This window comes from Callithrix jacchus, chromosome 12 (assembly GCF_049354715.1).
Source record: "Callithrix jacchus isolate 240 chromosome 12, calJac240_pri, whole genome shotgun sequence".
NCBI lineage: Eukaryota > Metazoa > Chordata > Mammalia > Primates > Cebidae > Callithrix > Callithrix jacchus.
In genome coordinates, this window is record NC_133513.1 from 10,180,106 (window position 1) to 10,205,827 (window position 25,722).

The window sequence follows — 25,722 nt, forward strand, 5'->3', positions numbered from 1 at the left end:
AACAGTATGAATCATGCTTGTCCAGTTTAAAGAAGGCCAATCTTATCCACTCAGCCCATTAGACAACAGGTATGCTGGCCCAGTGTGGCAGATAGCTCGTTCATTCATTCCTTCCTTCTTTCTTCCTTCCTTCCTTTCCTGCCTTCCTCCCTCCCTCCCTCCTTCCCTCCTTCCTTGTTTACTTACCAAAAATTTGGATTTTTATGTGGAACCTCCCTTTCTGTAAGAGTTGACAGCTAATTATTTTTATTTTATTTTTTAAAACACTAGGTGGGCCAAGCAAAATATGTCTGCAAGCTTGTAGAGACCCACAGGCTGTAAGACTGGTGTCTGCTCTAGAGAAACAAAAGGGCAGGAGGTAGCCAGACTGAGAAGGACCAACTGTTATGAGAGAGAACAAAGAGAAGGAGAAATCAAGAAGACTGTTGCTTGATTTTCCTCTCATCTTATAACTTATACTCCAAAAGCTTGCGGGTATCACCATCAGAAGATGAACTTGAGTGGGGCTGGAGGATATTTGGAAGCCTGTGGGTGAAGAATAACCAGTGGCCCATTCTGGCAGCTGTTGACTTTGTACCCTCTGTTCCTGAGGGAGAAAAAGTGTTGTCAAAATAGGAAGAAATTTCATACCAGTAGCCCTTGGCAGGACGTGAGCTCTGTTCTTCGCTAAAGCATGCATCTGATCGCTGACAATTTTTTTTTCCTTCTTTTCCCTTTTGTCTCTGGGACATCAGGGATTGAGCACAAACTGGCAGTGAATGATATCCCTCCCAACTTTGGTGATTATGTTCGTTAATAATGATTATCGCTTCTATGTAATATTTGCATGATAAACTATAGACATCTGGTGCAGCGTGCATGTGCGTGTGGTGTTTGTTGGAAAACAGAAGAAGCTAAATGCTGATGAAATGTGAAATCTAACCGTTCAGACTAAAAATAAAGTCAGCAGGCTTTAGGATTTCTGTATGCCAGCAATTCTGAACTGCTTACATTCGCCGTCTTAGTTACCGTGGAAACACTTGGCTGGGCATATACAGACATGGAGTACACAATTTGTGGGCCTGGCCCCTGGGGGTCCCATTACAGAATTTTGTATGTTTAGAAATATTTTGTAATAAGGCCCCTTGTGTCACTTATTAGTGATAAAACGTACAACTGCCTTCATCAGCATCAACCTCAAATTTGTTTCTCATTGAAATGAACCAGCATGCTTTCAGGTAAGAGACAGAGTGTGTGTATATATGTGTATACGATTTTATCTTCCTCAAAGTGTTGTGTTATAGTTGAACTTTTTTTTTTTTCCTCCAGGAAATTCTTTTTATTTCTTTATCCTGCAGAATCGACTGAAATTTCTAAATGATAGACAAACATGTATTTTTTGAGGCCAAGCTCAGAGGCAGAGATACATTGAGGGGAGCATGAAGCCTGGGGTTTGCAGTGTGCTTTGTCTTAAGGTGCAGATTTTAGATAATGGCCGATTTTCAGTATCACTGGCATCATGAATTCCAGGAGTCTTGGGTGGGAAAACCTTTATCCAGTTGTAAATGCTCTGCTGTTTCGGCGCCGTTTGAGTGACATTCACATAAAGGCTCTAAAAGTAAAGAGATGACTCTGATTTTTTCTTTCATTACCTGCTCTGTGTTGCCAGGACCGAAGGACTCCCCTTGATATTTCCTTTCTTGCTTCTATTCCAAAGTGTTAATCTAAATGTCTTGGGTAGCAAAGAATGGAAGGCTCTCCTCTGTTAATGGTTTTCTGCCTGTTTCAGGAAGGCCTGCACAGTAACACTCCCTGGTGGGTACTACAGAGTTAAAGGAAGGATGTGCATCACAGAGACTCCAGATAGCCTGGCGCTTTCTATGCAAGCCCAGCCGCTAGCTACAGATGCCCTGGGCCACACTGACTGGTCTGAGTTTGAGCTGTTCTTGTAAATTGAAACTGATGCCTGGTGGAGCTGGGAGATCTTTGGTTCTGTAGTTCATCAGAGCTAGGGTGGAAGGCTGGCTCTGCCCTTCACTCATCATGACCTTGAGCAATTCTCTTAATTGTTTTGAGCCTTTTCCTCATCTCAAAAGCTGAGGGACTAATACCTTCTCCACCAGAACTTTAAAAAGAATAAAGGGTATGAAGCTATATAAAGTTACCAAAACATAGTCCAAGAATAAAGTTTTTAAAAATTCTAATAGCAACAACAGTTAAGTTGACTACTTTGTGCTGTATTGAACAATTAATGGATATTTTATTGTTGCAGCCTCACTATAATGCTTTGAAGTAATGATAATAATAATCATATTTTCATTTTACAGCTGAAAGAAAACTAGAAGCTTAGATAAGTAAATACATAGCCTAAAGTTGTCAGAGCCAGTTGATGCAGGGTTCAGACCTAGGGCTGAGTAAATTATGGACATTTTTAAACAAGTAAATAAATGCTAAGCACTGCTGTTAATAATAAGAAAAACTGTAATAGTTGGAAAAGTTAGCCCTGCATTTTTGATGGGGGAGGAAGGATGGGATCGGAGCATTAAAATCACTTGAATTCCTGGGAGATTCCATACTGATGGAATGTTCATCAGGGAAATGATTCCATTTACAATCCAAACAGTGAAAAATAAAGTAGATTTCCAGTTCGGAAATTTCACATTAGGCTCTAGAACTAAACACACCAAATGGTTAAATCCATTTGTGTGGCTAGCTCTTATCATGATGTACCCGTAGTGGAATTGGCATGGGCTTTCTGGGATTCAGGAACTGAAACTATTTCCTCTCCCTGGCACTGGGGTAAAGGTTGAAGAGAGCCACCCATGCATGAGGTCTCTGCTCCAAAGTGAGATTGGTAATGATGGGAACCAACAGATCTTACTTTTTCTTGGTGCACCCATGGTGGGATTGGGGGTGGGCTTTCTGGGATTCAGGAGCTGAAACTCCCTCTTCTCCCTGGCACTGGGGCAAAAGTTGAGATCTCACGCATGACATCTCTGCTCCAAAGTAAGATTGGCAATGATGGGAGCTGACAGATCTAGTGCCGGAGTTGCTTATTTGTTCCAAAGAAATCCCACTTACATTATAGATATAGATTGTCTTACAACAATCCCATTTACATGATAGATGTTCATTGCTGATGTGAACAAATCAAGCCAATACAGCAAGAGTCTTGTTCTGCATCGATAGCTTCATTGAACTGCACTGTCCAAAGTGTTAGGGATACCAGGGTGGAGACAAGATCCCTGCCCACTGTGTAGCACTGTGAAATAGTTCTTACTGTGATGATGAACATGTTTTACATTTGTGTTCAACATTACAGCTATGGAGCTTCTGTCATGTGGCTACTGTAACTGATGCACTGAGTGCTTGATTTCATTTAATGACTTAAATTGTAAATTTAAGTAGACACATATGGGTGGCGGTGACCATGTTGGGCAGTGCAGATCTGGAGGATGAGATGTGGGTTGAGATAAACCAGTGACTTTGAAGAAGGCTATAACCTTAGGGCTTACAGGAGGTGCTGGAGTCTGCAGCATCCCCTACTGCGAGTGGTATAACCTCTGGAAAATTAAATAATGTATCTGTGCCTAGACCATGCATCTGCAAAACGGGGGCAATTATAAAATTATTCTGAGATTGTTGTGAGTATGAGATATTCTACACAAGACTCTTAATAAAGCTTAAAACGGGATGGAGAAAATACTAGTAGTTATTATTATTAATAGTACTGTCATTATTTTGTAATCAAATGATGCACAGGTTGCTAGAAGGGTCATTGAGAGATTAACTCTGCTGTGATTGAGGCAGACATAGAAGGAAATACTGGAAGCTAATTCATAGAAGGGACGATATTTGAGCTTCATTATCTACTAGTGGTAGATACACAATTACACAACAAGGTGACAGAGGTTGATTCAGGCAGAATGTGTGCTTGGATACAGCACTGTGATTTGAAGGAGTCAGATTTGTTTGGGGAATTGGGGAGCCACAAGTAATGAGCCTGTATGGTTGGGTAAAAGCAGAGTCCTGGTGTCTAGTAACCACAATGGAGGTTTGGAAGCCATCTTGTAGGTTTCAGTGATCCATCATATAGATTTATGGGAGGAAGTGAGATCACATTTTTATGTCAAAAAATATATCTGGCTGCTGTGGGGGAATGAATTAAGGTAGAAAGAGACTGAAGGCAGAAAGATCAATTAGAAGGAGTTCTGGTGCAAGATGACAAGACACTTAATAAGGTCAGTGGCCATGATGATAAGGAGGGAATTTATCTGAGAGGCAGGTAAGAGGAAAAATTGACAGAGATTTTCCAGAAAGAGAAGTTGAGACTCTTATACTCAAAAGCTAGATATAGGCCAATAAAAACAATGGTGATAATATTGATTAATACGTTTACTGTGCTTTTCAGTTTACAAAGTGTTTATCTCCTTCAACCTTCCCAATAATCCAATGGATACTTCGAAGATTAAAATTGAGGATGTATATGACGTGCTTAGTCCTAGCTGTGTATGCTACAGAGTACTCAGTAAATGATGGTCATGGTTATTGTTGGTCATAGTCAAGTATCCTCATTGTTGACAGTGTTCTTTTGTTAAGAAAAGTGGACTTTATTCACTTGAAGAGGTCCAGCCCAGAGAGAAGCCTTGATAGACCTTAGCACAAAAGAAAAGAATGAGATACTAGAAAACCCTCAGAGAGAGCCTCTCATCTCCGGGGTGAGACACTACCAGAAACAAGGTGCTTCCCAGGGCTCTCCCTCCTGATAGAGACGCTGGCATCCATTCATGAAAAATCTCTGACTATGAAACTGATCATCTGCTCTGCCCCTGTGTGTGCTTTCTTTCCAGTTTGTTCACTGTGTCTTTCCTTTGACTTATCCTTCATGTACACAGTGTAGTGAAAGGAACTCTGGCTAGAGGTTAAGCAGCAGTGGACTTGCATATTATTTCTAGTACCTCATTTATTTATTGGTGCAAATTTAAGAGGTAAAGTGCAGTTTTGTTACATGGATGTATTATTTAGTGGTAAATTCTGGTCTTTTACTTATTTATTTATTTATGAGACCATCTCACTCTATCACCCAGGCTGGAGTGCAGTGGTGCAATCTCAGCTCACTGCAGCCTCTGCCTTCTGGGTTCAAGTGGTTCTCCTGCCTCAGCCTCCCAAGTATCTGGGACTACAGACATGCTCCACCATGCTTGGCCAATTTTCATATTTTTAGTGGAGATGGGGTTCCACTATGTTGCCCAGGCTGGTTTCAAACTTCTGACATCAGGTGATCCTCCCTCCTTGGCCTCCTAAGGGCTGGAATTACAGGCGGGAGCCATTGCCAACTCTCGGCATTTAGTGTAACCATCACCCAAAGAGTCAAATAGTGGACATTGTACTCATTAAGTCACTCCTCACCTGTGTTTTTGATTTCTTTTTTTTTTTTTTTTGGTTTTGGTTTTGTTTTGGTTTGGTTTGATTTACTGTTTAATTTGGAAAGTGAGTAAGAAGTAACAAAACTTTCTGGTTTCTCCTTTTTTGTCTCACCTGTCAAAATCAGGATAGTATTATCTACTTCATAGCATGTGTTTCACGCTGGTGGTATCCTCATGTACTTTATGGAGCAGAGAGTTGAAAGATTTAGATTGATTTTTGATCTGCTTTTTTTCTAGTATTTCTTTGGCTTGTGTGACCTTAAGACTTTGACCGGTAAATGTGAGAGGGGAATCTAGAGAATTCCAAATAGCAATAATCAAATTTAAACCAGCCTTCAAGGCAGTTTGCCTTAAAATCTTACTAGCCAGGAATGGCTAAAAGAGCCCTGGCAAACACTTCTAGCCACAGAGCTGAAATGTGTTTCTCAGGATCCGTTCTTGGGTGTTGACTCTTTGCACCAATTTCTCTAGTCTGGGCAAGGCTGGCTCCTTTTTCCTCTGATGTTGTTCACTATTCTGGACCAGAATAAATTCAGCCACCATGCTAACACTGGCAAATGTGCTGTAGTGGGCAGTTGGTGCCAATATCGGTAATTATTTTTTTCAATTTCAATTTCAGAAGCTTCAGATTTAAAATTGAAGAGGTCTCAATAGCAGGAAGGGGCCTGCAATACTTTCTTAAAATCTGTGGTTCCTCTTGGGATAGGTTTTTCTCCTTCCCCACCATGTTAGCATCTAGCCATATATCATCTCTTCTGTTCTGATGACTCATTTAACAGGCAACACAAGGACATGAATCACTCTACGAAAATTTAATTTCCAAATAACTTAAGTTTGAGCTCTTTATACACTCAAGCGATTTGTCCTTTCTTTACCTTTTATTTTTCGTAGAAGCATTTTAAATAAACATGTCACTTTCCCTTCTAAAGAAAAGTTCATCCAACACGCTATACATTTTCTCTCAGGATTCAAGGTCAAATGTCGGGCACGCTTTTTGTTGGAGGATAATATAAAAAGAGGATGTTCTGGGTAGGACTCAGGTGGAAAGGCAGGTTTGTTCTGGCACTAAATGCCCCCAGATATCCTCAGCTTTTGAAACCACTCTGCTTTTTGTGTGATTTTTAAGACTTGCTCTTTTTCCTCACTGTAATTCTGGCAACCGATTTTACTTCTAATTATCATCAACTTCCAGCAAATTCCTTTTCTTCTCCCAATTTGTGGCTCTTAATCTGCTTCCCTGTGTGAAGCTAGATTATGAAAGCTTATTATAATGGTTACTCAGGCAAAGGAAAACAGGCTTGGAGAAAAAGTACTGGGGACAGTCCCTTAGGTCAAAGTGCTTGAATTCCAGAGACTCTATTTTGTCAAATGTTCTCTGGCCACTCAGAAACCTGACTACATTTTGCTCATTGTGGCTCTGGTTTCAGTGATGATGTCCTCTTTCAAATTCATGTTGAAACTTCTTCACTAATGCAAAATATTATGAGATGTTGCCTGTGGGAGGTGATTAGTGACGCAAGTTCTGCCCTCATGAATAAGATGAGCACTCTTACAAAAGGGCTCCAGGCTGAGAGGATCAGAATCTTGCCCTTCCACCTTTCACCATGTGAGAACACAGAAGCAAGGCGCCATCTTGGAAGCAGAGAGCAGCTCTCAACAGACACCAAATACAACACCTTGACCTTGGATTTCTCAGTTCCAGCACTGTAAGATATTAATTTTTGCTGTATATAAATTACCCATTCCAAAACATTTTTTATGGCAGCACAAACAGACCAGGCCAGTTGTGGAGACTGATAACTGGTGATTCATTGTTGACAGTGGACAAAAAATGAGCAGATAAAAAACATCACCAGCATTTTGATATGTGTAGCATTTGTTTGCTTGGTTTTGTTTATTTATATTTATTCTGATATCAAGACTCTGCCTCATAAAGGGTAGAAGTAGGAGAGGAAATTCCGTATCAGTGGATAAATACACATGAAGGCATATGATACAGATTCTATGTTATCTAATAGAAGAAGAAAATTAGTTAAGGTAGGATTTTGTAGATAGTGCAAAAGCCATCTTCGCGCTCTTTTAAAAGGCATTAGAATGGCCTTCCTGCCAATGATCTCCCTGATACCTAGGTATAAATGGATCTGAAATCCCATTAAAGATGCATCTTCTTCCAAGAGCCCTTACCAGGAGCATAAGCCCTTCAAACTCATGTTGGGACTCTCACTTCACCTTTTCTTCTATTTTGTAAGAATCCAGAGTCATCAGAGTCACTGTAAGATCTTCCAGCAATCTTTTTTGAGTATGACTAATTCACATGGAGGAGTTAATGGTGGTCATATTACTTTTAACAGCAAGAAGCAATGTGTATGTGGTTAGACATGTATCAGAAGCAATGTGTATGTGGTTAGACATGTATCAGAAGAAGTGGGAAAGGTCCAGAAAAAATAAGCAAGCAACAATAAAAAACAATTGTGTCCTTTCACAATTTTGGACAAAAGTAGACTCAGAAAAATGGTTTTAGAGAAATCTTCTTTGCCACTTTCTAGAATAGTGGCCAGCTTTAGGATTCCATGGAGGCAAAGTTACTGCATGAAATGCTATGTCAATCAACAAGAAAGGATCTACGTGGCTTGTGAATGGAACCCTTGAAATGAATGGAGAAAAAGCTACTGCCTCCCATAATCACCACCTTTTCCTAGTTAATCAGTAATATTACCCTATATTCCCGCAAACCTCCAGGAAAGAAACCTTATCTTCGTTGTTTTCTGAATACTTTGCTAAAGATCTCCTGCTGTTTTCCCAAATTGTTGTCCAAAACTCCAGATTCACCTGGACCTCGAGTCTACAGATCTTGTTTTCATGAAGTTTTTATTATATTCAATGTCTGCCCGACCTCAGGATTCTCAAGAGATCATCTGTGTCTTTTCGTTTTTTTCATACTTTGTTTTCTTTTGTTTCTCCTTTTCTTTATTTTTTAATTCCATAGGTTTTTGGGGAGACAGGTGGTATTTGGTTACACAAGTAAGTTCTTCAGGGGTGATATGTGAGATTTCGGTGCACCCATCATGTTGGATCAGAAGAGGAGGCCAAAGACTTTCGAAAATCTCAATGCTAAATGTTTGAAAATAAATTTGCATGGAAGTTGCTGTGATCTCAATCAGGAAAGGATATAAGGGATTATGAGTTGTGTTGGGCTACAAGTTGGGAGTCCACCAATATGGCACTGTTTTCTAGTAGTTTTGGGACTATGCTTTCCACTGAAGTGAAGGAATATTCCCACCACTGATTATCTTGGAAAGCAGTTATTCCAGGGGCAGGAAACAAGAAGGATGAAGTGTAGATGACAGTTTGGTATAAGTAAAATCTTTCTCCTCTATCTGGGACAGAATCAGCGGTAAGGAGGCCCCCAGTATAGAGAGAGGTAAGCCGCCGAAGCAAGGAATCCCAGAGGCACAGCTTTGCACAGCACCCAAGAAGGGTTTCCATATTTGTAAGATTTATTGGCAATATATTTGCCATCTCAATCCCCAGCCTTCCATATATTTTCAAAGCTGCAGCCCAGACTCAGGTGTGCTTGAGGAATTAGGCAAGGGCCCTGTCCTCACGTGGGAGGTGGTCTGGTGTGGTAGCAGCAATGAACTCTAAGAGCAAAGTCACTGCTGTGACAATCTCAGGTCAGTAGCAGTGTTGGCAGCACAGTGGCTGCAGAGCAAGGAGGCCAGAACAGAGGAAAGGGAAGCACCTGTTCCTCAGCACACTTGAGTTTGTATTCTGCAAAACCCTTAGGCAGGAGTGGAGCATGCGTCATTGCCAAATTCCAGCAGCCCCTGTGGATTGCTTTTCCTTCTTCATCTTATTCTTTCACACTTCATTTCTTCCTTTCTTTCTCCTTCCCCTTATTTCTTTTTTTTCTTTCCTTCCATTTTTTTTGTTGTTGTTGTTAGGGGCTAGAGTTATCTTTCCTTGCATTTGCCTTTCCTTCCTTGTTTTCTATCTACCTTCTTCCAATGTTTCTTCCTTTCCCTTTATGATCTGACTATCGTAGTCCTCTTTCCATTGCAAATGAAAACATCTAATAACCTAATAATGTATTGGCTTGCAAAAAAATTGAGTTTAACTCAACATTTGATTGGCTAACAGAACTGAGGTCTGGAGGGCTCTGTTGAGGCAGTGAGAGGCGCCATTCTTTGCAGTGAGATCATGAGAGCTCTATTCCTCTCCACATGGCTGCCTACTTTTCTCTCTGCTACCTGATCATAAGGCAGGACTTCTCCAGATGACCAGTGGCTACAAATTTATATGATCCCCTTGGAAAGAGAGTACGTCTTTCCTAGTGATGCAATGAGGAAAAGAGAGTTTTCGGTATTCTTGCCAAACAATACAAAGCAAAAATGGTGGGAATGGAGACTATTGTTCTAGGTGAAGTTACTCAGGAATGGGAAACCAATTATCATATGTTCTCACTTATAGGTGGGAGCTAAACCATGAGGAAGCAAAGGCATGAGAATGATACAATGGAGTTTGATTACTCAGGAGGAAAGGGTAGGAAACAGTTGAGAAATAAAAGACTACGAATTGGATTCAGTATGTACTGCTTGTGTGATGGGTCCACCAAAATCTCACAAAGCCACTGAAGAACTTACTCACGTATCCAAATACCACCTGCACCCCAAAAACCTATGGTAATAAAAAAACCTTTTAAAAAGGAGGGAAATCAGGCAAGCCAACATTAAGGGACATTTCCGAGAACAACTTGCCTCCAGTTTTCACACAATTTCACTGCCATGAAAGACAAAGAAAGGCTGGGAAGCTGTTTCCAGTCATGCAATGTGGCAGGTAGGCAATGTGTGACCTTGGCATGGATCCTGGAATTTAAAATGCTATAAAGGACATTAGTAACACAATTTACTAAATTAAAAAAACAAATATGTATTAGATCATGATATTTGTATCAACATTAAACTTCTTGAATTTGATTTTTTTTTTTTTTTTTTTTTTGAGATAGGGTCTCACTCTGTCACCCAGGCTGGAGAGCAGTGGTGTGATCTTGATTCACTACAGCCTCCACCTCTCAGGCTCAAGCGATCCTCCCACCTCAGCCCCCAAGTTCCTGGGACTACAGGTATGTGCGACCACACCCATTTAATTTTTGTATTTTATTACAGACTGGTTTCCACCATGTTGGCTCACGTCTCGAACTCCTGAGCTCAAGCGATCCATCATTCTTTGCCACAAGATCATGAGAGCTCTATTCCTCTCCACATGGCTGCCTACTTTCCTCTCTGCTGCCTGATCATAAGGCAGGACTTCTCCAGTAAGAGCAAAGATGCCTTAGCCATCCAAAGTGCTGGGATTGCAAGCATGAGCCACCACGCCCTGGCCTTGAATTTGATAATTCTATTATAGTTACATAGGAGAATGTTCTTGTTCTTAGAATTTATCTGCTAAAATATTTCGTAATGAAGTATCATTACAGCTCTGACTTTCCTAGTGATGCAATGAGGAAAAGAGAGTTTTCAGTATTCTTGCCAAAAGATACAAAGCAAAAATGTAAAAATGGTGGGAATGGAGACTATTATTCTAGGTGAAGTTACTCAGGAATGGGAAACCAAATGTTTCCCATGTTCTCAAATCATGCAGAAAAAATACAGACTTAATATTCACAGGTGTGTGTGTGTGTGTGTGTGTGTGTGTGTGTGTGTATGCACCTCCCCACACACTGAGAGAGTGAGAATAAGAAAGAGACAGAACAGACTGAAGTGTTAACATACATAAAAATTGTCAATCTATTTGAAGGATATCAAGATAATTGCTGCATCTTTGCAACTTTAAACTTTGCAGAAAAATTTTGAGGATGTTTTTAAATAGAAACAAAAGCAAACAGTTTCTTTTTCATGGTGTTCACAGAAAGTATCAGAATTCAATGATTTTGGCTTGGCTATATTAATATCACAAGCTATAGCTGGACAAGAGTTGTGGGTCCTCATGGATGGGGAAGCCCATGTCACATCGGTGTTGGTTCAGTGCCACCTAAACAAAGAATGGGGTTGAGGGAGCTCCTAATTGAGGTCCTATCCCCAAATAATGGGAAGTGGATGCTGAGAGGCAAAACAATTGTCTAGTTCACTCTTACCTCCCTTTCATTGTAGGACAAAACTGCACAGTTCTGAAGCATTATCTCCAATGTTTGCCTTAAACTACCATTAAAAGTTTGAGCAGCACTTAATGAGCTCAAAGCAACCTTCACATCTGCGATTCTACAAAGCCATTCCAACTCTTTTTTCCTGTTTAGATGAAAGACAGTGAACTCACTGGCTGATCTTAACACACACATCAATTAATTTAATTGACTTAAGGGTTGTTCTTACATAAAATGCTACTCTTTGAATTGTTTTAAAAGACATCAATTTGTCATAAAAAAAAAAAAAAACCCCTAACGGAAGCTTTAATTTTTTCCTCCAATTCCTTTAATGTCTGTTTTGCTAAACGCTTAGCAACAAAGGGCTGGCTTGAGTTAGGGCTTCTTTGCCAAGATAAAAATAATCTAAAATTTAGATGTGTCTGCAGTGATCATGGCAGTGTAAATTAATTAGCCACGCTGAGCCTGAATCAGCAGCGTCTCCGAATTGATCTTGCTTTTATGCTGCTCTGTGTTCTAAAATGTGTTCACCCTTGAAAGTAGCCATTCTTGTGATTACTTCTCTTTCCCACTCAGAAATCATAGTTGGCAAAGAAGTTCTTCTTTTTTTTTCTTTATTGTTGAAGTTAATAATAGATTAATAAATATTGGAATTTGAATTTTGTGCCAGCGGCCAAGCTGAAGGCTACATGCCAAGGATGAGGATATAAAAATAAATAAGAGATTATCCCTACCCTGGGGGAGTTTACGTTCTTTTGGGGTGGTATTAAAATATGTATACCAAAAGTTAAATTATGTAATATCCAACAACAAGCCGTGTCATGAGGCAAGACGGGTTTCAATGCCAAGAAATAACTATAAATACAGCTATGCAGAGAAAGTAGTTCATGTTGGGTGACAGGACGAGTCTGAGAAGACTTTCTGAAAGAAGAGCGTTGGAATAACAGTGTTGAATGTGTCTAGATTCCATGCTAAAACTTTATATATCTTTTTTAACAGCTTCAGTGTGGTGTTATTTATATAACTTGGAATTCAATTATTTTAAGTGTACAAGACAATGATTTTTAAGTGAATTCACAGAGTTGTGTAACCACCACTGCGGTACAATTTTGTAACATTTCCATCACCCTAAGGATCTACCTGGAGCTCAGGTCAGTCAATCACTGGTTCCATCTTTAGTCCCAGGGAGCCAGTAACTTGCTACACTTTGCCTTTTCTCGACTTAATGTGTGATCAGAATCACACAAGTAGTGTTTTCTGTCTTTTTTCACTTAATATACTGATTTGAAGGTTCATCTATGTTGTAGTATGTATGACTACTTTGTTCTTTTTTATTTCTAAATAGCATTTCATTATATGGATAAACCACATTTTATTTATCCAGTCATCAGTTGACAGGCATCCGGAACATTTCCATTTTCTGGCTATTATGAATAATGCGGCTATTAATATGCACCTAGCAAATTTGGGGGTAGATATATGTTTTCATTTCCCTAAATACTTAAGAATAGGATTGTTGGCCAGGCGTGGTGGCTCGTGACTGTAATCCCAGCACTTTGGGACGCCAAGGCGGGTGGATCACCTGAGGTCAGGAGTTTGAGACCAGTCTGGTCAACATGGCGAAACTCTGTCTCTACCAAAAGTACAAAAATTAGCTGTGTGCGCATGGTGGCACACACCTGTAATCCCAGCTATATGGGAGGCTAAGGCAGGAGAATTGCTTGAACCCAGGAAGCAGAGGTTGCAGTGAGCTGAGATCTCACCACTGCACTCCAGCCTGGGCGACAGAGCAAGACTCTGCCTCAAAAACAAAACAAAACAAACAAATGAGAAAACAACAACAACAACAAAAGAATTGTTAGCACATGTGGCGAACTTATGGCTAACTTTAAGAAAACTGTTTCCCAATCTGGGCTTGTCACTTAACAATCTCATCAATAGTATCCAAAGGCGAGCTTTACCTATATTATTTCACTTAATTATCAAGTGAGCACTGTGAGGAGGAGAATTTGAGAAAGGAAGAAAGGCTGATTATCTTGCCCAACATTATATCCCACAATTACAGAGGCTGAGTTCTAACAAAGATTTGACTGAATCCAAAACATTTGAATTCACATTCTGAGGCACACTTTTAAGAAGCGCCTTCGAAACTGGATTCCAAGGGTAATAAGCATTGATTAATAATGTCTGCCAAGGATGCAAGCAGGAGATGGGCAGCCACTCTGCTCCCTTTAGCAGCACTGGACAGGTGCACGTGCCTTGGCATTCTGCAATAACATGCAGTTCCTCTCTTGACTCCTCGCTGTTGTTGAAGCCACACTAAAGACTATCTTAGCAAAATTCTCTTCTGAACTCCTCTAGCACAGGGACTATACTCTTACTACAAAACTGATTGCATTGTATTAGAATTTGTTGTTCAATACCTGTGTCTCCTGCTTGGGAGGAAGTACCTGTTGGAAAGATGATCGCTTCTGTCCAGTATCTCTACCCAATAACAGAGTGCCTCACTTAGAAATGGTGCCCAGTGAGTGCTGCTTTGATTGAATAAATGGAAGAACAAAAGTAAGCATAAAATTAGATTCCTCCTTTCCATTTTAAACATGGTGAAGCAAAGAGATGTGGACTTTGAATAATGTATCACATCTAGAGAGCCAAAGAAGGAGAGAGAGAGGAGCCTTGAGTCCCCAAATTTCTTAATCATTGAGCAATTGGCCTCTGTCTGTGACTGCGAAGCAATTGATGCAGCCTGTTAGATTCTGCTGATGCTGGAATGTATCGAGGCAAAGACTTCCAGGATGCGAGGCTCTCCCTTGGTTTAAAGTGAACAAGCCACGGTCTGCCAGATGTGCAGAGAAGAAAACATAGAATCAAGGCTTCCCCAGCAACATTTAAACAAAAAATTAAATACAATGTTTTGACCCAATGCAGTTCGTCAGTGGGGTGGCCTGTGCATGTTATATAAATATATAATCAGCCAAGAAGGATGCAAAGTTATACAACTCAAAAGCGTGGCACTGGAGCTCACAGCCTTCCTTTTCTCTAATCTCTCTCTCAGCAAAAAGCCAAAAGAAATATGTTAACAGTATTCAGTATTAAAATGATGAAACTGTGGTTTGTTTATTCCTGTAATTTCCCATTTTTTCATGAAGAAAATTACAGCAAAATACATATTATTTTTAAGGCTTTGATACTCCTTTGAGCAGTGAATTTTCATTGGTATAGATATATGAAGGACAAGATGTTATTAGATAACAAAATGGTTTTATGCAAACGACACTTTCCATCTCTGTTGGAAAAGCATTAAGCCAGGCTCTCTAATTCCACGAGCTCGTGCCTAGCAGAGGGGAAGGTGAGCATGAAGGTGAGCAGAAGGGGGTTGCAGGAAGGGGGTTACGGTCTGTGAAGGAGCTAGTGGCAGGACTCAGTGTAGTGAACTTGAGAGACTGAAGGCAGAACATCTGGGCTGGGTGCAGTGGCTCATGCCTGTAATCCCAGCACTTTGGGAGGCCAAGGCAAGTGGATCATCTGAGGTCAGGAGTTCCAGACTGGCCTGGCCAACATGGCAAAACCATATCTCTACTAAAAATACAAAAATTAGCCAGCATGGTGGCACATGCCTGTAATCCCAGCTACTGGGCAGGGAGCTAAGGCAAAAGAATTGCTTAAACCTCAGAGGCAGAGACTGCAGTGAGCTGAGATCAAGCCACTGCACTCCAGTATGGGTAACAGCAAGAATCTGTCTCAAAACAAAACAAAACCAAACAAAACAGTATTTGAGAGTGAGGGATAGCATAAGGTGGAGGTGAGGAGGTAGGTGTACACCAACTCATGGAAGACCTCCAGTGGGGTATTCAGAATAGGATACAGCTTTGTAGTTTTATACTAACCAAACTTTTGGATGAGTTGTAAGAAAGAACAAGAATATTCTTTACTCAAGTGTTCACAAAATTATCTCCTTTGTGAATTACTTACATTTCCTTCTATATATCTTATATCTGTAAGTATGTGCCAGTGTCTTTTTGGGTATATACACACACACACATACACACACACACAAGTATATAATGTACACATGCATATATTAGATTACATAACATATAACATATAAATAGATATATAGATTTAAATATAGACCTAATTTCCTTCATTTGGGGTAAACTGAATTGTCATATCACTTTATTTCTAAATTCTTCAATGTCTATTTTTGAAAAGCAAGGATAGTTGCTTACATAGACACAACACAATAATCCAAAACAGAAACTTCAACTTGGACACAATGCTATAATTTAATCCAGAGCTCATACTCAAATGTGACAATTACTCAAATCCTGCCCACTCGAGCTATTGTTTTCCTCAATGTGCAGCCCAGGATTATGCTTGAGATTCCTTTAGCCTACTTATGCCTAGTGTTCCAATACTGGAAGGCTAAATATGTGGGAGTCATATCCTACTCCTGAAGGTTGTAGCCAAGGTCTGATTTTTCACTCAGGCAAAAATTCAAAAATTGTCACCTCAGGCATAAATGGGAATATTTTCTCAGGCTTTTTTTTTTTTTTTTGGTCTTTCTTGTGCTTGATGCTTTTGGAAAACACTGGCCAGTTGGTTTATGGAATGCTCCTCAATTTTGCTTGGTCTGATGTTTCCTCATAAGGGAGGTCTTGAGTCTTTTTTTTTTTTTTGGAAGGAATAACACAGAAGGGATGCTGGACCCTACTTAGTGCAGCATATTAGGACCATATCAGGTGGCAGTAGTTTGTCCTGATATCGGTGATATTAAATTTGGCCACTTGGCATGCCCACTGCTGGCTGGATACACAAAAAGAAAGGAAATCAGGGTATCAAAGAGATATCTGCGCTCCTGTCTGTGGCAGCACTATTCACAACCACTGAGATTTGGAAGCAACCTGTGTCCAGCAACAGATGACTAGATAGAGAAAAGGTGGTGCATGTACACTATGGAGTACTATTCAGCCATAAAAAAGGACAAAATCCTGTCATCTACGACAACATGGATAGAACTGGGGAACACTGTTAAGTGAAATACGCCAGAAACAGAAAGACAAGCATCACATTTTCTCACTTATTTGGGAATCTAAAAATCAAACAATTAAACTCATGGACACAGAGAGTAGAAGGATAGTTACCAGAGGCTGGGATGGGTAGTGGGGGTCTGAGAGGGAGGTGGAGATGGTTAATGGTACAAAATAATAGAGAGAATGAATAAGACCTACTATTTGGTAGCACAACAGAGTGATTATAGTCCCTAATAACTTAATTGTATATTTTAAAATAAAGAATGTAGTTATATTATTTGTAACTTGAAGGACAAATGCTTGAGGGGATGGATACCCCATTCTCCATGATATACTTATTTCACTTTGCATGTCTGTACCAAACTATCTCATGTACCCGATATGTACACTTACTGTGTACCCACAAAATTTATTTTTTAAAAATTTTAAATGTAAAAATAAATAAATAAACAAGTGTGGTCACTTTGTTAAGCTGGTATCTGCCAGGTTACCTCTTTGTAAAGTTACATTGTACCTTTTGTAAAGAAGTGATTAGAGAAAAAATGATTTGACTATGTGAATATCCTGTTATCCATCAATCTTTCACTCTCCAATTTTAACATCCACCAGGGGGTTTCTAAGTCTATCATTTATTCAGTATTTGTTATTTGGAAATATAAAATAAGAAAAGGCTTCTCCTCCTATTAACTTATAAATATTATCATGGATACATAGACTCTTATTTTATTTAACAGGTCATAATGTATTTCTATTGTTGTTTACATTATCCCAGATTTGGCCAGTAGGAGCCAGTTTAAAGGGTTTTGGCCTTTATCCAATGAGCTATGGGAAACATATTGAGGGATTTTAGGCAGATGGGGGAAAATATCAGATTTGCTCTTTGACAAATTATTCCAGCTAAATCATAGAAAATGATTGGAGGAGATTACTTATCATTATTTTACTGTGGTAAGAACACTTAACACAAGATATATCCACTTAGCACATATATATATGTATATAAATGTGTGTGTGTGTGTGTGTGTGTGTGTGTGTGTGTGTGTGTGTGTGTGTGTGTTTTGAGACAGTCTTGCTCTGTCACCCAGGCTTGGTGCAGTGGCTTGATCTTGGCTCACTGCAACCTCCGCCTTCCAGGTTCAAGTGATTCTCCTGCCTCAGCCTCCCAAGTAGATGGGATTAGAGGCATGCACCACCAAGGCTGGCTAATTTTTGTATTTTTAGTAGTGTTGGGATTTCACCATATTGGCCAGGTTGGTCTCGGCATGCTAACCTCAGATGATCCATCTGCTTGGCCTCCCAAAGTGCTGGGATTACAGGCGTGAGCCACCATTGCCCGGCCAGCATATTTTTAAATATTTAATATAGTATCGTTACCTATAGGCAAAATGTTGTACAACAGATCTTAGAGCTTCCTGATCCTGCATAAATAGAACTGTACGACCACTGAATAACAACTCCCTGTTTCCCTCTCCTCCCTACCCCTGGCAACCTCCATTTTACTTTCTGTTTCTCTGAATTTGACTATTTTAGATACCGCATATAAGAGAAATTATGTAGTATTTGTCCTGACTGGCTTATTTCTATTATTTCCTCAAGGTTCATCTACATTGTATCATGTATCAGAATTTCCTGTTAAAAGCTGGTAAATATTGGCTGGGCACAGTGGCTCACACTTGTAATCCCAGCACTTTGGGAGGCCAAGGCAGGTGGATCACTTGAGGTTTAGGAATTCAAGACCAGCCCAGCCAACATGGTGAAACCCCATCTCTACTAAAAATACAAAAATTAGCTAGGTTTTGGTGGTGCATGCCTGTAATCCTAGCTACTCCGGAGGCTGAGGCGGGAGAATTACTTGAACCTGGGAGATGGAGGCTGCAGTGAGCCAAGATTGTACCACTGCACTCCACTCTGAGTGACTCCATCTCAAAAAAATGAATAAATTAAATAAAAGCTGGAAAATATTCCATTGTATGTATACACCATATTTTGCTTATGCGTTCAGCCTTTGATGGACTCTTGAACTCCTTACACAATGTAACCATTGTAAAGAATGCTGCTATAAACATGAGTATACAAATATCTCTTCAAGATTCAGCTTTCAAGTCTTTTGGCTAAATACCCAGAAGTCTGATGTCTGAATAAGATGGCAGTTCTACTTCTAATTTTTTGAGACCTCATACTGTTTCCTAAGCAGATGGACCATTTTCATTCCCACCAACAACGTAGAAGGGTTCCACTTTCTTCATGTCATCACCAACGAATGTCTTCTTTTTAAAATAAGTCATAAAATAACAGTTGTAAAGGGATATCTCCTTGTGGATTTGACTTGCATTTCCATGATTAGTGGTGCTGAATAGCTCTTCTTATACATGTTGGTCATATGCAGAAATGCCTGTTCAAGTCCTTTGCCCATTTTTAAATTGGGTTGTTAGTGTTTTCATTTTTTTTTTCTATTGAGTTGCAGGAGTTTCTTAAATACTTTAGTTATTAATCTCTTATCTGGTATGTGGCTTGCAAATATCTCCTCCCATTGCATGGGTTTTTCACTCTCTTGATTGTTTGTGTGTGTGTGTGCTGTGCAGAAGCTGTTTCGTTTGGAAGTTGTCCTACTTGCTGATTTTGCCTTAATTACCTGGGCTTTGGTATTATCCATGAATTGATTGCCAAGGTCAATGTCACAGTCTCATGAAGTTTTCTTCCATGTTTTCTCCTAGGAGTTTTACAGTTTCACTTCTTCTGTTTAAGCCTTTAACGTATTTTAAGTTGAGTACTGTATATAGCATAAGCTGTGAGTCAAAATTCATTCTTTTGCAAATGGATACAAAGAGAGGATGGTGCAGGAGCTGTGAAGAACATTGGAGGAAGATTCTGGAAGCTCTCTCTTTACCCTTCCTATCTATGTGTGTGTTTCTGTCTTGTGTGTGTGTGTGTGTGCACGTGCATGTGCGTGTGTGTGTGTGTGTGTGTTTCTGTCTGTGCTGGTCTCACTGTCTCTCTTTTATGTGAGTACAATAGTTTCCTTAACAGTGTGTGCTTTTCCCCCAACAACTGTACCCTGATGCTTTTGGAAATTCTCTGAACTACCTTTCCTTTTACTATGGTAATAAGCCTTCAGAAACATAATTGAATTTAGATATTAAATACTGTAAGCACTATCATTTAGCTTCTGATGAAAATGTGCATTGTTGTGTTTGAAATGGCAAAAAAAAAAGAGTGAATCAAAACAACCTTTTTTTTTTCTTCCTCCTGTGAAGTCTTTGTGTGGAGTAACTCAATCTCTTGTAGGCTGCATTCTCTGTGATGTGGGAAATAGAACCAGGGCCATTATGCAGTGATAAGATGCGGTTTCCAATTCTGCAGCGCTGTGGGAATCTGCTCCATTGTAGGTTTTATCACCTTCCGATTTGCCAAATATTTCTAGCAGGGAGAGCACAGCACTAATCATGGTGGGAGACGGATCCAGGCAAAGAACATGAACTTTGGAGTTAGTCATTCAGTTGCTCATTCATTCAATCAAAGAACACTTATTGATCACAGATGCTGGACACTCAGCTAGGTACTGGGGATACAATACCACACAAGATTGACAGGATCTGAATTCAAAGAATTTGCTAGCACTGCTTTTGGGCTACATGGTGCAGGTTTTCACTCTGGTCATTATTTAACGTCCCTGATCCCACTTTCTGATCTATGCGGCTCTATAAGCCCTATTAGGGTGACATCAGACATAATTGGGGGCATAGCAAGAGTTTCCTACTTAAGAAGTATGGGTAAAAGCGGTCACTATTTTCTATTTAAATTTTTTTTTTTTCAAATTATTACTTTTTTTGAGACAGGGTCTGCTCTGTCATACAGGCTGCAGTTCAGTGATGCAATCATAGCCCACTGCAGCCTCAACCTCCTGGGCTCAAGCAATCCTCCCATCTCAGCCTCCCAAGTAGTTGGGACTACAGACATGTGTCACCACTCCCAGCTGATTTTTTTTTTTTTTTTTTTTTGGTAGAGATGGAATCTCATTGTGTTGCCCAGGCCAGTCTTAAACCCCGGGGCTCAAATGATTCTCTCATCTCAGCCTCCCAAAGTTTTGGAACTACCGGCATGAGCCACCGTGCCCGACCAGCATTTCCTTATCTCTTCCACTGAACCCTCAAGTGAGGCTTTTAAATTCCTTCTCACATTTGCTTTCGGTTGGTGCGTGAGTTCTATGCTACACGAGCAGTCAACCGGACTTTACAGATTCATGCTCCAAGGAGGCTAGAATAGTATCCATTTCTTAGGTTTGTATGCATAAAATAATTGGTCATAAGACGCTATAAACTTTCCTAAATGAAAGTAGGAGACATCAGAGGGAAAAGAGAACCATTTCTGAGGCAAACCATTGTATTTTCTTTCTCCTGTACTGTTCCTATCTGGCTCCCTTTTCATAGAATTTGGGCGTTTCTGTAGTTAGGGGAGGCACAGAATTAGGAAACGTTTCCAAAGCTCTGCAGAGTCATTCTTGTGACCTGTGTCGGTCTGGGTAAAAAATATATATGCTGAAACAGACAAGAGGAGTTGCATTAAGTGTCCTGCTTGTCATTCTTTCGTGAAATGAAAATACTAAAATATTGTACATTAATCTCGGGTATCTTGGAATTTTCCTGTTTTAGCCTCTGGGCCATGCATGGTCTAATGCTTGGAAGCAGGATGCTGGCTGCTACCTGATGTTCATCCTTCCCTTCGTTCCTCTTTCTTAGTCACAGAATTCAGGTTTGCAGCTAGACACGTGACTTCCAAGCCAGAAGTTTACTCTTCTTTAAACTCTCTCAAAGCTAGGTGTGATGTGTAACTAAATGCTAGCCAGAGGGCTACAGGTAGAAGTGTCACAAGAGTCTTCTGGAGAGTCTCCGTAAAAAAGAAGAGTGTGTCCTCTCTCCTTCTTGTTGGCTGGAACCTGGCTGTGATGGCAGGAGCTACGTCAGCTCTCTGGTACCATGAAGTCAACATGCTAAGGACAGTGGAGTCATAAGATTTAAAAGTCTAGGTCTCCGAAACCGTAGAGACCAAAGTCAAGGTACCACTCTTGACTTACCTACACTGGGCTATTTTTATATGAGACAGAAATAAACGGATCCATCCATCTGTCTGTCCGTCCTTCCTTCCTGGGCTATTTTTATATGAGACAGAAATAAACGGATCCATCCATCTGTCCTTCCTTCCTTCCTTCCTTCCCTCCCTTCCTCCATCTTCCTTCCTTCTTTTTCGTTATAGACAACTGAACTCCTCAATACATTTTTATTTTAAACCAGAAGAAACAACCCAGAGAGGGCATATGACTTACTTTGGATTCCAATGTCAAGACTGTGATTAGAATCCAGCTTTCCTGACTTGAAATACAACTGTTTTCCAATAATCTCAAACTGCCTCTTGTTAATTTTGGAAATATTGGACAGGTCAGATATATAGTATTACGATTGTTAGAGGATCACCAGCAAACGACATGAAAGAACATTAAAGCCATGTGTCCAGTCTATCATGAATATTCTGGAACATGTGCATGTCCAAACATGAATAGATATCATTCTCCTTTTTTTTTTTTTTAAGAATGAAGTAAGACAAATTGAGAGATTAGTCCATCAGCCAATAATGATTTCCTTGAAATGGTCGTGTGTGGAACAGTTACACCTACTGGCTCATTGATATAATGAGTTGTGAGTAGAAATGAAGTGGAATAATGTGGTCTTGGGAGAGTCCCCGGGGTGCATGTGTTTGTAAAGTTGAGTTGAGTTCATAATGGTGCTTTTAGAGAAAATTCCTTTAGAAGCTTTGTTTAGAGAACACAGGGACATAATAGCCCTCTCGGACATGTACACACAACTAAGTGGCTTTTACTCCCGAGTTGGGCTTCTTCTCATGCTGTGGTGACATCTTGTTTAAAGGTTTTGTTTTTAAATTATGAAATTGTTTCTATGTGGAATCTAAAAAAGTAGATTCCACAGACACAGAGAGGAGAAAGATGGATATCAGAGGCTGGGTGGAGAGGAGGAGGGATTGGGAAAAGGAAGACATTTCTCAAGGGGCACAGAGTTTCAATTAGACAGGCGGGAAGTTTTAGAAAATGACTGGACTCACTTTGGGAGGCCGAGTCGGGTGGATCACAAACTCAAGAGAGTGAGACCATCCTGGCCAACATGGTGAAATCAGTTTCTACTAAAAATACAAAAATTAGCTGAGTATCGTGGCACATGCCTGTAGTCCTAGCTAGTCAGGGGACTGAGGCAGGAGAGTCTTTTGAACCCCGGAGGTGGAGGTTGCAGTGAGCCGAGATTGCACCACTGCACTCTAGCCTGGTGACAGCAAAACTCCAACTCAAAAAAAAAAAAAAAAGAGAAGAAAAAAAAGAAAACTGGAAAGCGATTATACTGCATAATACTGCATAGTGATCAGAGTTAATAATGATGTACTATACAATTCAAAGTTGCTATAAGAATAGATTTTTTAAATCCTCACCACCAAAAAATGATAAGGCAGTGAGGTGACAGGTATGTTATTTAGCTTGACTGAATCTTTCTGCAATGTACACACAGATGAAAACATCATATTGTATCCCATAAATATATACAATTATTATTTGTCAATTAAAAATAAATTAATTTTTAAAATTACAACAGCTTATAAAATGGGGACAGCATAATACAGAAAATACACAAAAATATTTGACTTGGTGGTTATTGGTGTAACATGAAACAATAAAATGTATTGTTTTCTGATAGCTGGTATCTTTTTAGAGCTAGGGCACTGTTTGAGCAGTTCTTCTGAGGAGGCAGGAGGCTGACTGACGTGGAATGTGGGCTGGAAAACCATGATTTGAGTCTTAGGAGTCCATGAAATGTGTCAAGTGGCAAAAGTCAATTGGAACCCATTCTGTTAAGACGTCACCTCCTTCAGAAAGCCTACCTTGGTATTCAGGTCTTGTTTATCTGATCCTCCCACTGGCTCTCAAGCACCCTGGGGGTTTCACCGTTAGAGCACGTATTGCAATGTGTTACTGGAGCTTGTTACATGTACACCAAAGCAATATTTATCCAGCCCTTAGCACATTTATTCAACCTTCACCATGACCATCTTAGGCAATACTCGTATTGTTACCACTATTATTTTTTTAATCACCATTCTGCAAAAGTTTAGTCTTTCAATGACTTGTTTAGGGTCAAACAGCAAGTAAATATAACAGGCAGAATTTCAACCTAGGTTTTTTTCTTTAATTTTCTACCCAACTGATAATCATTAGTTATTATTATAGAACGATTATGGTAGATAATTTAGCAACATGTGTCCAATGCTTTAAAGATGCACAGAGCCTGGGAGTTATCCTTTTTATTTTTAGGAGTTTATTCTACAGAAGCCATTGAAAATATCGTCTTAGTTTTGATGGTAGAAAAGAAAGCTAGACGCCGGGTGCGGTGGCTCACGCCTGTAATCCTCACACTTTGGGAGGCCAAGGCAGGTGGGTTACCTGAGGTCAGGAGTTGCGAGAGCAGCCTAGCCAACATGGTGAAACCGAGTCTCTACTAAACATACAAAAATTAGTCGGGCATGGTGGCTCATGCATGTAGTCTCAGCTACTTAGGAGGCTGAGGCAGGAGACTCACTTCAAATGGGGAGGCAGAGGTTGCAGTGAGTCGAGGCTGAACCACTGTACTCCTACCTGGGCAACAGAGTAAGAGTCTGTCTCAGAAAAAAAAAAAAAAAGAAAAAAAGAAAAGAAAAAGAAAGAAAGCAAGGGTAATATTTTACCTCCCCCAAAAGAAGACGATTTGATGTCTAAAAATCATAGGGTGTCAACTGTACATTTGCTACAGTTGTTTTTAGTTCTCAAGAAAAGCTAATTTTACACTCTACATTTCTAGAAGAAACAAAGTAATTTAAGGCTAAGCATGCAACTGAGTTCTGAGGTTTTCCTTGCTGTGGAAGTTCTCTAAAAGTCTTAATTCCTGTAATGCAATCTGGATATTAACTTTTGGCTGTTTTGCCCCCAAACAACACAAACGTAGAAGGCTAACGGTGCAATAATGTCCTCTTCCACATTTCCAACACCCCCAAGATCTTAGGCAACAAGGTTTGGCCTTGCGGGGAGGTCTCAGGCTACAACTGCACTTTCTGACAAGCATTTCCTTCTCTCTCTGCAGTTTGCCTCCCCTCCAAGCCCAGTAATGAGGAATCCAGTACAGAGTAATTAGACTGTCTGCGACTGAGGTGCCTGCCAATTATGCTGATGGAACTGAAGTCTTATTAGACTAATAAGGTTTTCTAAATTGGACTTGGGGTTCCTGGTGATGTGTGCATTCCTGAGAGAAGTTGCTCAAGTATTGAAAATGAGTTTACCTAAGGATAAAGTTTCACCTTGGATGAACTAGAGTGAGAAGTGAGTTCACATGTGAATTTGGCCACTCATCTGCTATGGGACCTCGGATAAACGTTTACATTTACAGGTGGGGAATGAGTCTCTGGCCCTATCAGTAAAATGGCAAAATTAATTCCCACTGAAAAATTATGAGGATAATGAAATAATCTAAAAAGAGTATAACATGATATTTTACATGAATTACCTTATAAACCTTAACTTTAAGCGTGGTTACTTACTCATTCTACATAGTAAACAATGAAATACAGGTAATTTTATTATTATTGTTACAAATGTCTCATAATCTTGAAGAGTTTTGCAGTCAGAGAAACCTCCATGTGAATTTCATCCACAACATTGACAAATACTGTTTGGCCACTCTTAACCTTGGTTTCTCTCTCCTTAAATAAAGCTAAAAATAGTAACAAAAGTCATTAAGTCATGTGACATTGTTATGAGGTTAAATCAATGAATACTTGAAAAATGCTTTTACCACACTGCCTGACTTAGGAAAGGAACTTCCTACCACTGACCAAATGGAATTATGATTGAAATAATTATTTTCAGTTGAACTTGAAATGTATTGCTGTTACAAGTTTTCCAATTCAAGGTTATCCAAATGTACAAAACATGTTTATATCAGGATTGCGGTGCTATTCATGTTATATGCAATTCCACACATTAAGATTATTTTGGAAATAATTAGATCAAATCAACTAAAGAAAAAATACTTTCTCATATAATGGTTAAGTCTAGAGTTTA

The 25,722-nt window shown here is 39.8% G+C and overlaps 1 long non-coding RNA gene across 1 annotated transcript; it reads left to right on the plus strand.

Moving 5' to 3' along the window:
• LOC118146183 (uncharacterized) lies at positions 1-25,390 on the plus strand. Its single transcript, XR_004731692.3, has 4 exons — positions 1-69; positions 271-1,217; positions 10,571-10,719; positions 24,746-25,390. It is a non-coding gene; the product is annotated as an uncharacterized LOC118146183 (long non-coding RNA).
• The last annotated feature ends 332 nt before the right edge of the window (positions 25,391-25,722 follow it).